At 44.2% G+C, this 11,657-nt stretch overlaps 1 pseudogene across 1 annotated transcript; it reads right to left on the reverse strand.

Moving 5' to 3' along the window:
• Positions 1 to 10,496: 10,496 nt before the first annotated feature.
• Positions 10,497 to 11,452, reverse strand: LOC100353259 (large ribosomal subunit protein eL6 pseudogene; annotated as a pseudogene). Its single transcript, XR_016224863.1, has one exon. The product of XR_016224863.1 is annotated as a large ribosomal subunit protein eL6 pseudogene (transcript).
• Between the last annotated feature and the right edge of the window lie 205 nt (positions 11,453 to 11,657).

Below are 11,657 nucleotides of genomic sequence, written 5' to 3' on the forward strand. Positions count from 1 at the left end.
ACCCAGAAGAAGCTCCTGGCTCCTGAGTTCAGCACAAGCCTTTGTGGGTCATTTGGGGAGTGAACTAGCAGATGGAAGATCTCTCTATATATAGATAGATAGATAGATAGATGTATATATATATATATATTTCTCTCTGTAACTCTGACTTTCAAGAAAATAAAATAAATCTTTAAAAGAAGACAAGCTTCATGGCCACTAGAAACCAGAATTGAGGAGGGCAAGGATTTTACCCCGCCAACTTCACTTCACTTCACTTCATTTACATAATCCTGAGATGTCCCTCATGGAAAAGGATCAAACTAGGGTGCAATTTGGAAAATCTGAATCTAAAGGGAATGTAAGAGGGCTGAAGCCTGTCGTATTTTCTTTCTTGTACCATAGCCTTCTCTTACGCAAGCCCGTTGCCTCTTTGCTCAGAGCTTGTGGCTAACACATACGGATGCAGACACCCATTTCAGCTCCCTCCTCTGAGCCTCTGCGGAGGGCTGGAGACGTCTGACAGTAGGCATCCCAACATCCCTGGCTCAGGGAGGCACCGCTGGGCCCACAGCCCACCTGGAGAGGCGGCCCGCGTGGACATTGCGACGACACTCGTCCCCTAGAATGTGCTGTTTGCTCACAGGAGGATTTTGCACTGGGATGGCTTATAATCCCAAATTTAAATCCTTCCCATATTTCTGAGGTTGCAGTATTAAAATCCTTTTAGGATTTTTCAAAGTGTGTAATCTGTTTAAAATTTAAAAAGAAAAAAAAAAAAAACCTCTTTGGTCCATTCTTTCTCCAAAAATAGGCTGGCTGCATTTCAGCTTCCTTTAAAAGAAAGAAATAAATGTCTTTTTAAAAAATTATTTGGGTTGTTTATTTGACTTAAGGGGCAACCGTTTCTAAGACAGCCAATGAAATTGTCCTACTGAAATAAAGTGAAACTCCTTCCAGGGACTACAAATAAACCCAGAAGAAACATTTATTTTAAAAAGGATTAAGGAGTTGGAGAAACAAGAAGCTATGCTAAGGAAAAAGAAACTAGAAGAACAGCAGCAAGAAATACAGAACTTTTTCTACCAAAGCGCCCTGCAAGCGTCCGGGCGAGTGGGCCGAGCGCTGATTATAATTTAAATGAGAGGGTGGAGAGTCAGGGTCCCCTGGAGTCCCGCAGCTGGCGAATGGCAGGGAGGGACGAGGGAGTGGCGAGAGGGCAGGATGAAAGAGAAGGGGAGAGACCGGGCAGGGGTCGCCCAGGCTCCCGGGCGGGCGGAGTGAGGCTTCCCCCCAGGGTACCCCCAGGGACTTCACGAGGGCTGCAGAAAGGTCAAAGTGGGAGAGGTATCCCCAAAGACAGGCCACAGGTAGAGACTTCCTCAGAATGGCCGAGCCGCGTGGACACATTTTTCCGTGTGATTTTCATTCCATTTTCATCATCTGTTATAACATAAAATTTCATCAACTGTAAATGTCAGTTCTTCCCTTTATTATTTGCTAATGTCATAAAAATCTGAATTGTTTGCTTTGTCAAAGGGCTAGCTGGGCGCGGACTTTTCCTTATTTGTACTTTACTGCCCCAAATGTGTGGGGTTTATTTATTTAAAAAAAATAACATCCCTTTTGAAATGGGATTTAAATAACAGAGCAAGGTTTGCCATTATCATAAATGTATAAAGTGCTTTGTGAGTAATAAAATGGATCATGGATTCAGGATAATTCAAACTGAAATGTTATGTTCAGTATCAAGATTAGATTACGTTAATGCAGTTCATTTTAAATGGTTTAAAGGCCATCAGATGCATGTGAAAAGAATCTGTATCATAACTTAGAATAAATAGACTGAGACATTTGTTTATAATGTCAGTGCTAAACAAATCTATTACTACGTTTCTGCATGTAGCGTTATATTACCACTGCTATTAAACAAACAGAGCATGAAGATAAATTATAGCTTTAATTATAAACATTACCTTTGCGTATTTATTAATTCAAAATGGAACAATGTTCAATAACCTTAGGTTATTTATATCAGCTAACATTTTAATTAACTTTGTTGTATTTATGCGACTTGGTAATTGTTGCTACCAGGCACATGTAGCTCCTTGAATAATGGAGGCAATCTAACCTATCCCTGTGCATATTACCCATTAAATGAGATGGCAACATTGTAACTCCTGCAGGAGCGCAAACTCTGCCTCAAAGCTCCCTGGGTAAGGAACCAAAGATTCCAAAACTGTCTTTCTCCTTGGAAACCACCAGTGGGGCTCACCTTGAATTCCTGGACGGAGTGTGAAGCAATGTACCAGAGGAGCCAAGGATTACCCTGTGAGTTAAGAGACAGTAAGCACCATTCAGAGAGTTTGAGCTGAAAAGCCATTACAGGTGAGCGTGTGGCCAGATTCTATGGTGCTTTCTTAATAGTATCCCAGTGAAATATAGATGGTCCTGACTTAACGATGGTTCAGTTTGCAACTTGATGATGAGAGGAGAGCATACCCATGCAACCACTCTGCTTTTCTCTTTCAGTATAGTGGTCAATATAGTTCATGAGATACTCAACACAGTATTATAAAGTAGACTTTATGTTAGGTGATTTTGTCCAGCGGTAGGCTGATGTGAGTGTTCTGAGCGTGTTCAGAGCAGGCTAGGCTAAGCTATGAGTTTGATAGGTTAGGGGTATCAAATGCACTTAGAACTTTTATTTTCAATTGGCGTAACTCTGTCTTAAGTCAACAACTACTGTACCCACCACAGGCATGACTGTCAGTCCTAAAACTCAGGCTATGGCTACCACAATGCTAGATCTTTCATCCTTCAGCTTAACTTTTCCTTTAAGCCACAAGTGCATGAGGTTGATGGGAAATCGCTTCTCAGTCTTTGCTGGACTTGGAGTAGAATTCAGAATGCAGAACAAAAAGAGGGAAGAGCTCTGGCCTCCAGCCCACCCTGCTCTCCACTCAAGCCTCTCTGTCCACTTTCCCATTAGTTTCTTGGACCTGGTCACTCTGCAGAGGTCTGGGAAATCTGTCAGCATCTGAGAATCCCCTGCACACCAGCAAGAAGACGCTAAGGTTCAGCCACCCCACGAGGAAGCTGGTCTAGAACAGTGCTCAGTCAGCCTTCCCAGCGTATCTTACAGGCCTCTGCTCCCTCCAAAACCAGGGGAATCTCCGTGGCTTTTCTCCTCTTCCTCCATTGCTCTCTACCTCTCATAAAACACGCTTTCCTTTTGTCCTTTTCATGATAGGCTTTGTTAGCCCATCAAAAAGACTCACATCTCCAAAACATAAAAAAAGAGCTTAATCTTGCATTTCCTCCAACCCCCCCCCCCCCAAAAAAAAAAACCATGGAGATGTAGAATGAGTGGCTATGTAGGAATCAGGGAAAGAGTCTTGAATTCAGGGAACTCTCCAGACTTTGCCCCTCCCATTTCACACCCAGCACATTCTTTGCTCTCTCAACAGCAGGAGGAACCATTCGATCTGAAGAGGCCTCTATATAGGGAGCACACTGAGGGGAACAATTCTTTCTTTCTCAAGAGTGCATCTCTAGAACTCAGCACATAGCCAGGCACCTGCAAAATCTATAGTAGGCATTTGTTGAAAATTCCAGAGAGATAAAAAGTAATGACTTTCCATACAAACAAACAGAACCCCACCCAAATGATTCAACTCAAACGTGGGCAAAGAATTTGAATAGACATTTCTCCAAAGAAGATACACAAATGGCCAATAATCACATGAAAAAAATGCTCAAGGTCACTCATCATTTAAAAAATGCAAATCAAAGCTATGATGAGGGACTGCTTCACACCCATTGGGTGTCACAAAGAAAGAAAGGAAGGAAGGAAGAAGAAAAGAAGAAAGGAAGCATTGGCACAGATGTGGAAAAATTGGGACATTTGTGCACTGTTGATGAGAATGCAAAATGGTGAAGCTGCTACGTGACATTTCCTCAAAAAATTAAAAATAGAATTACTGTATGATTCAGCAGTTCCAATTCTGGGCTTATACCCAAAAGAATTAAAAACAGCGTCTCAGAGACATCTGTATACCCACATCCAAAATGACGGTACTTACAATAGCTAAAACGTGGAAACAACCCAAGTGTCCATTGATAAATGAATGGATAAGAAAATAGGGTATATCCATACAAAACCATATTACTCTGCCCCCAGATGGAAGGGAATTTTGCTAGACATTATGCTAACTGAAATAGGTCAGACACAAAAATTCAAGTACAGTACTGTATGATTCCATGTATATGAGGTACTTAGATCAGTGAAATCCATACAGACAGGAAGTAGAATGCTAGAGGGTGGGAGAAGGGTAGAAGGGGGAGTTAGTGTTCAATGAATATAGACTTTCAATTTTTAAAAAGATTTATTATTTATTTATTTATTTATTTGAAAGTCAGAGTTACAGAGAGGAAGAACCAGAGAGAGAAAGAGATATCTTCCATCCATTGGTTCACTTCCCAAATGGCCCCAGTGGCCAGGGCTGGGCCAGACTGAAGCCAGGAGCTAGGAGCTTCTTCTTGGTCTCCCTACATGGGTGTCAGGGACTCACTTAGGCCATCTTCTGCTGCTTTCCCAGGCCATTAGCAGGGAGCTGGATTGGAACGGAGCAGCCAGTATGAACTTGCACTCACACAGGATGCCAGCATCACAGGCAGTGGCTTAACCCACTAAGCCATGTTGGCCTCTCCTCCCATTCTTTTCTATTTTTTAATATTTATTTATTTATTTGAGAGGTAGAATTACAGAGAAAGGCAGTGGTAGAGAGAGAGAGAAGTCTTCCATCCTCTGGTTCACTTCCCAGATGGCTCCAATAACCAGAGTTGAGCCAATCCAAAGTCAGGATCCAGGAGCTTCTTCTGGGTCTCCCACACAGGCGCAGGGTCCTAAGGACTTAGGTCATCTTCCACTGCTTTTCCAAGCCACAGCAGAGAGCTGGACTGAAAGAGAAGCAGCCAGGACATGAACCAATGCCCATGTGGGATTCCAGTGCCACAGGTGGAGAGGCCTAGCTCACTATACCAGAGAGCTGGCCCCTCTCCTCCCATTCTTACAGAAAAAAATTCAGTCAAATGTCAGATAAACACATACTCTAGCTTTCACCTCTACCTCCTTTCCCTTTCTCCCTTTTGACCCACTTTACCATGGTTGCTGGCTTCCATACAGAAGATCTACATTCCATTTTCATTCTTCCCTGACAAGTCACAGAGCCCCTGGGTGTCTCCAGATCTCTAAGATTCTATTTCCTCATCTATATAGTGGGCTCAATACGTTCATCCTTAACTCCCATCACCAGAATGATCAATGTGTCCAGTGACGTGCTACATATGAAAGCATTTGGGATGAAATGCTTCCCCATCTGAATGAAGGAAGATATTAACTAAAAAAGAAAGTATTTAGAATAGTTTCTGAAAGAATTAAGATGTTGAGACTACGGGGCCAGTGCTGTGGTGTAGTAGGTATAAAGCCCCTGCCTGCAATGCCGACATCCCATATGGACGCTATTTCAAGTCCTGACTGCTCCACTTCCGATCCAGCTCTCTGCTATGGCCTGGGAAAGCAGTAAAAGATGGCCCAGGTCCTTGGGACCCTTCACCCATGTGGGAGACCTGGAAGAAGCTCCAGGCCCCTGGCTTCAGATTGGCCCAGCTCTCACCATTATGGCCATTTGGAGAGTGAACCAACAGATGGAAGACCTCTCTCTTTCTCTCTCTGCATCTGCCTCTTTATAACTGCCTTTCAAGCAAATAAATAAATCCTAAAAAATAAAATAAAATAAATCAACCCAAAATGACCTCTATTTAAAAAGAAGTTGAGACTTCTGTATTGAGTTGAAAAACCTTATGAAGGTTGAGAATTTCTAGGAAGATTCCAGGTAGATTATTCATTGCTTGATGAGACATTAATTAAAGACCCATTACTTTTCCAGAAGGAATAGTAAACCTAAATCTTCAGATGCTCCTTACCCCTTCATAATTAGGGATTTAAGGGCATAAGCACTAGCTCTTATTCGTTGCTTCCTCTTAGATCCATTCACTGTCCTTCACCTTCTGGTTATTGGATTTTTTTTTAAGTGTTGTTGGCTCCTGCCTGGCTTCACCCAGCGGGAGACCCTAAAGGAGAAGGGAAGGCAGGGAACAGGACAGTAAGATTCTTCCACCTCCACTCCCCTGTGTTTCCAGTGCTGTATCCAGGGGTATTGTGTCTTTCTCGATGGCTCTAGTTCCCAGCCGGACAGCCTCTCCCATGACTTCAGCTTCTATAGGTAGCCCTGGCCCTGGGGCTCTGACATTGCCACTTGCTGCCATTATTCCTCTGACCTAGGAGTGTTGATATTGGTCTGTTATTGTGCTCTCTGGATTGGCCCAACTGTTTGGCCTTGCAGCTCTTCCAACCCCTTTTACAACTAGCTGTCCTCATTAACTTGTAGGACCACCTGGCACTGGTTCTATTTTCCAGGGCTTGAGCATCATCTTCTCACTGCTGAACAAAAAACTAAGAAGTAGGAATGAAAATGTGGGAGTCACAACCTCCAGGGGCTGGGCACAGGAAAGGGAGTCCTGGAAGGAAATGGAAAAGGGGCCATCAACAAAGCAAGAGGGAATACGCCAACTCCATGGTGTGTCTCGGGGATTCCTCCTCTTCCCCCTGTATCACACCCATGTTATACTCAATGCTTCCAAGAAATAAAAGGTCCAGGAGCCAAAGGAACACACAGCCTGGTGTATTATGGTTTGAAAATTGTTGACCGCTGATCTCAGACAGGAGTTTATATCCCAAGTTGTAAGTAAATGGTCCTCTGGAACCAACCTAAATGCCCATCAACAGTAGACTGGATAAAGAAATTATGGGATATGTACTCTTTAGAATACTATACCGCAGTAAGAAACAATGAAATCCAGTCATTTGCAACAAAATGGAGGAATCTGGAACACATCATGCTGAGTGAAATAAGCCAGTCCCAAAGGGACAAATATCATATGTTCTCCCTGATCGGTGACAACTGACTGAACACCAAAAAGGAAACCTGTTAAAGTGAAATGGACACTATGAGAAATGGTGACTTGATCAGCATAGCCCTGACTGTTAATGAACAACTTAACACATTATCCCTCTTAGTATTTTTTTTGTCTGTTCTACTTAATATGACTGGTTTAATTCTGTAATTAATACACAGCTATCCTTAAGTGTTGAAATTTAACTGAAATGTGATCCCTGTTAAATATAAGAGTGGGAATAAGAGAGGGAAGAGATGTACAATTTGGGACATGCTCAAGCTGACTTGCCCCAAATGGTAGAGTTAGAAACATACCAGGGGATTCCAATTCAATCCCATCAAGGTGGCATGTACCAATGCCATCTCACTAGTCCAAGAGATCAATTTCAGTTCACAATTGATCATAATGAAAGGACTAAGAGTCAAAGGGATCACATAAACAAGTCTAGTACCTGCTAATACTAACCAATAGAATAAATAAAGGGGAGAGCGATCCAACATGGGAAGGGAGATACACAGCAGACTCATAGAATGGCAGATGTCCTAAACAGCACTCTGGCCTCAGAATCAGCCCTAAAGGCATTCGGATCCGGCTGAAAAGCCCATGAAAGTACTTCAGGCATGGAAAGCCAAGACACTCTGGCAAAAAAACAAAAACAAACAAACAAAAAACAACCTAAATGAAAGATCTCTGTGAGATATCTGTGAGTGAGATCCCAGTGGAAAGAACAGGTCTTCAAAGAAGGAGGTACCTTTCTCTGAAGGGAGGAGAGAACCTCCACTTTGACTATGACCTTGTCTAAACAAGATAAGAGTCGGAGAACTCAAAAGGCTTCCATCGCCTTGGAAACTCATGACTGGAGCATAGGGAGATTACTGATATTACTGATGCCATAGACAGGAGTGTCAATTGGTAAAGTCAACAACAGGAGTCACTGTGCACTTACTCCTCATGTAGGATCTCTGTCCTTAATGTGCTGTACATTGAGATTTAATGCTATAACGAGTACTCAAACAGTATATTTCACTTTGTGTTTCTATGGGGGTGCAAACTGTTGAATTCTTTACTTAATGTATACTAAACTGATCTTCTGTATATACAGAAAATTGAAAATGAATCTTGATATGAATGGAAGGGGAGAGAGAGCGGGAAAGGGGAGGGTTGCGGGTGGGAGGGAAGTCATGGGGGGGTGGGGGAAGCCAATGTAGTCCATAAGCTGTACTTTGGAAATCTATATTCATTAAATAAAAGTTAAAAAAAAAAAGTAAATGGTCCCAAGAAAGCAGAAGCACTCAGTTCCGGTGTTTAGATGTCCCAGCCTTTCGTTACGTGATGAAGATGAGATTAGGTGATTAGGCTGGGGTCCCACCATTGACTCTTGATGCCTCCCTAAGAAGAGCAAGACCACCGACTGAGAAACTTTATAAGGAGAGGGAGATGACAGAGGGGCCGAGACAGACATGTGTGCTCCCTGTCTCTTTGCCGTGTCATACGCTGTGCACCTTGGGTTTCTGCAAGCAAGAACATCACCCCCAGAGGCTGAATCAAAGGGACTCAGCAGCCTTGAACTGTGACCCAGCACTGCCATGAGCCAAAAGAAATCTTTCCTTTTTGAGCTAGCCTGCCTCATGCATTTCGCTGTAGTGACACAAAACTAGCATAGGATTAGGCAGAGGTGGTGGGGAGGGATTTGCGGGCTGCCCCTCAAACCCCTTCCCACTACTGCAGCTATCTGCCAGCACCCAGGGCATTTGCTATGTCTTGGGAATGGGGGGCCCTCAGCAGGAGATACTATTTTGCTCAGTGGTGGGCTGGAGCTGTGTCCCTAATCTTAACAACACACCAGCTTAATCAAGTCAGCCCTACTTCCTTGGCTATCATTTAATTGCCTGTGGTTTATATCTTGCATATTCAGTGGTTATGTGATGGAAAACTTAACAATTGAGCCACTTAGGTTAAAAAAAAAAGAAGACAAATATTAACACGCATTGCATGAGAAATTCAGATTAAGTAGAGTAATTTTACATTTCATCAGACTTTTGTCCAAACTACTGAATAAGGCTTGGGTGCACACACAGGAGGAGAGTCCTCCGCACCCTGAGCTTCACAGTGCATTTTTTCTCCATGGATAATAGCAGTGCTTATAAAATCATCTAAGTAAGCATGCTTTATTACCTTGTATTTTTCTGTGTGGAGTACCTGGCCAACACCACTGTTCCTTGCAGTTAGTGTCTCCCTCCAGGTGAGTCTTGAAGAACTCTAGGCTGAGATGACCTTAGCGGGTCTGTTGACTTTTCCAAAGGATTTTACATTCCATTCCCTCTTTCCTGACCAGTAGTTCCCATCCCTTTTACTTGCTCCTGTGGGCATTTCAAATCAGTATATCTTTGTCACCAAATAGAAGTTATGATGTAACAGAAGTTATGATGTATTGACCTCTGGAGAGCTGGGCAGAGCTTCTGCAGTCCATCCAAGTGCAGGGTGGTGGTCTCAATGACAGATGACACTGCTGAAGTCAGGAAGCGAGAAAAACTCATGGTGCTTTCAGGAGCTGGACAGTGTGGTCACTGTGTGGACCTGGGGAGGCTTCATGAGAGAGGGGGTAGGGAGGGGAGGGGGAGACCTTCAGGCTCACTGCAGTGTCATCAATTACTCATTAAAGGGGGCAGGCCTTTGGCACAGAGGTTAATGCATTCCTTGGGACACCCGCAAGCCACATCTGAGTGTCTAATTTCAAGTCTTGGCTCCAGTCCTGATTCCACTGTCCTGCTGGTGCACGTCCTGGGAGGCGGTAAGGATACTGATGTCAGCAGGGAGGTAGCAAGGAAGTGAAGACGGCCAGCACCTGCGCTGCAGCCCCACAGGTGCTGCCCAGCCCTGCAACTCCTATGCAGCTGCAGCTGCAGGGACTTCACTGGCTAGAAATATCCAAAATGGGTGCAGGCTGGGCGCCTGTGATGAAAATGAAATTACCCAACAGTCACTTGACACTAGAACATGTCTAGGATTATCAAAAAGGGGCACAGAAACCAGTGGTACTTAAGCTCTATCCCAAACTCCACCTCCTTTGAATATTCAGTTAAGCCCTGCCCCAGGCACCACCCCCTATTCTATCAAAGATTTACCCCAAATCTTATAAATTACAGCCAACTGTGCTCACTCTTGTGCCTTGAGAGTGCACTTTCCCTTCAAATAAATCTTGCTTTCCTGTTCACCTTTTCTATGTCTCTTCTTTGAATTCTTTCTCACATGGAGACAAAAACCTGGAACAAGCCTTGCCAGGGACTTCCCCTACGACAATAACTGGAGTGGTTGGGTTCCTGCAGTCCACCTGGGAGATCCAGATTGAGTTCTTGTCTCTTGGCTTCAGTGGTGTAGTCCAGTCCTGGCTCTTGTGAGCATTTAAGGAGTGAATCAGTAGATAGACGATATCTCTGTGTCTGTCTGTATTTCTCCCTCTCTCTGCCTTTCAAATAAATTTTAAAAATATATTATTATTTTGTTGTTGTTGTTGTTGTTGTTCGTTATTTAATGAGCTTCCCCTCCGAAATCAGAACACCAGTTTGTGAGGGTAAACTCCGTTCGTTAGAGCAAAGATAGACCGCAGGTATCCCTGGAGCTGCGGCACAGCCTTGATCTTCGGCAGTATTTGCGAATCCACAGCTTTCTGATCAACCTTGCGCTGCTCTGTTATCTCGTATTTCTCCTTCTCGGTGTCGAAGACCTCGCCTTCCTGGTGTCTGGGCTTCCGCAGCTTCTTCTTCTTGAAATAAGCATCGGTGAGATGCTTCGGGATTTTCACACCGCTGATGTCAATTTTTGTGGAGGTGGCGATGACAAATTTCTGGTGTGTTCTATGCAGGGGAACCCGATTCAGGGAAAGAGGCCCAGTCACAAGCAGCAAACCACTGCTCAGCTGCTTCAGGAAAACCACCCTCTTGCCCCTGTGGCGCCCCGTGAGGATGATGAGGATGGTCCCAGGGGTGATGCTGGCCCGCAGCTTCCTCACGTGCTGACTGAAGGGCTTTTTGCCGTGGCTCAACAGCTTCCGAGGGACATCTTCGGTGGGATAGTACCGCGGCATTTTGCGAAGCTTGACCACCCTGGTGCCACCATTCTTGTCGCCACCAACTGGTTTCGTGACGGTAGCCAGCACCTTCTCCCTCTTCTTCTTCCTCTCAATCCTGGACTTGGGAGCCGCGTACTTTCTCTTGTACAGGGCCTTCCTGGAGTACATGGCGGAGCGGGAGTATCTGCCAATCCCTCTCACCAGGACGGGGTTTCGGCTGCAGTGGGGCTTCCCCTTCTTGGGCTTCTTCTCCGCGAGGGTCTTCTTCTTCGCCTTGCCGCGGGCATGATCGGCTTTCTTGGCTGGAGATTTCTTGGTAGCGTCCGGCTTTGCAGCGGGAGCTTTTTCACCCGCCATCTTGCAAGACGGGAAAGAGAACTCTAAAAATATATTATTTATTAAATGACTGAAATAATAAAGCTTTAGTATAATTTATTTCATCTGTTAATATTTGAATAGAAATACTAAGCACAAATTCCTCTTTCCAATCTAAAGACACCAAAAATCATCTAGATGCCTGACTACCCTTTGTAGGCAATTGCAGCATCAGAACCAGCCCCAGGAATCAATGAACCTGCTCCCAGTATGT

The sequence above is a fragment of the Oryctolagus cuniculus genome, chromosome 18 (assembly GCF_051225735.1).
Source record: "Oryctolagus cuniculus isolate XC-2025 breed Fujian yellow rabbit chromosome 18, ASM5122573v1, whole genome shotgun sequence".
NCBI lineage: Eukaryota > Metazoa > Chordata > Mammalia > Lagomorpha > Leporidae > Oryctolagus > Oryctolagus cuniculus.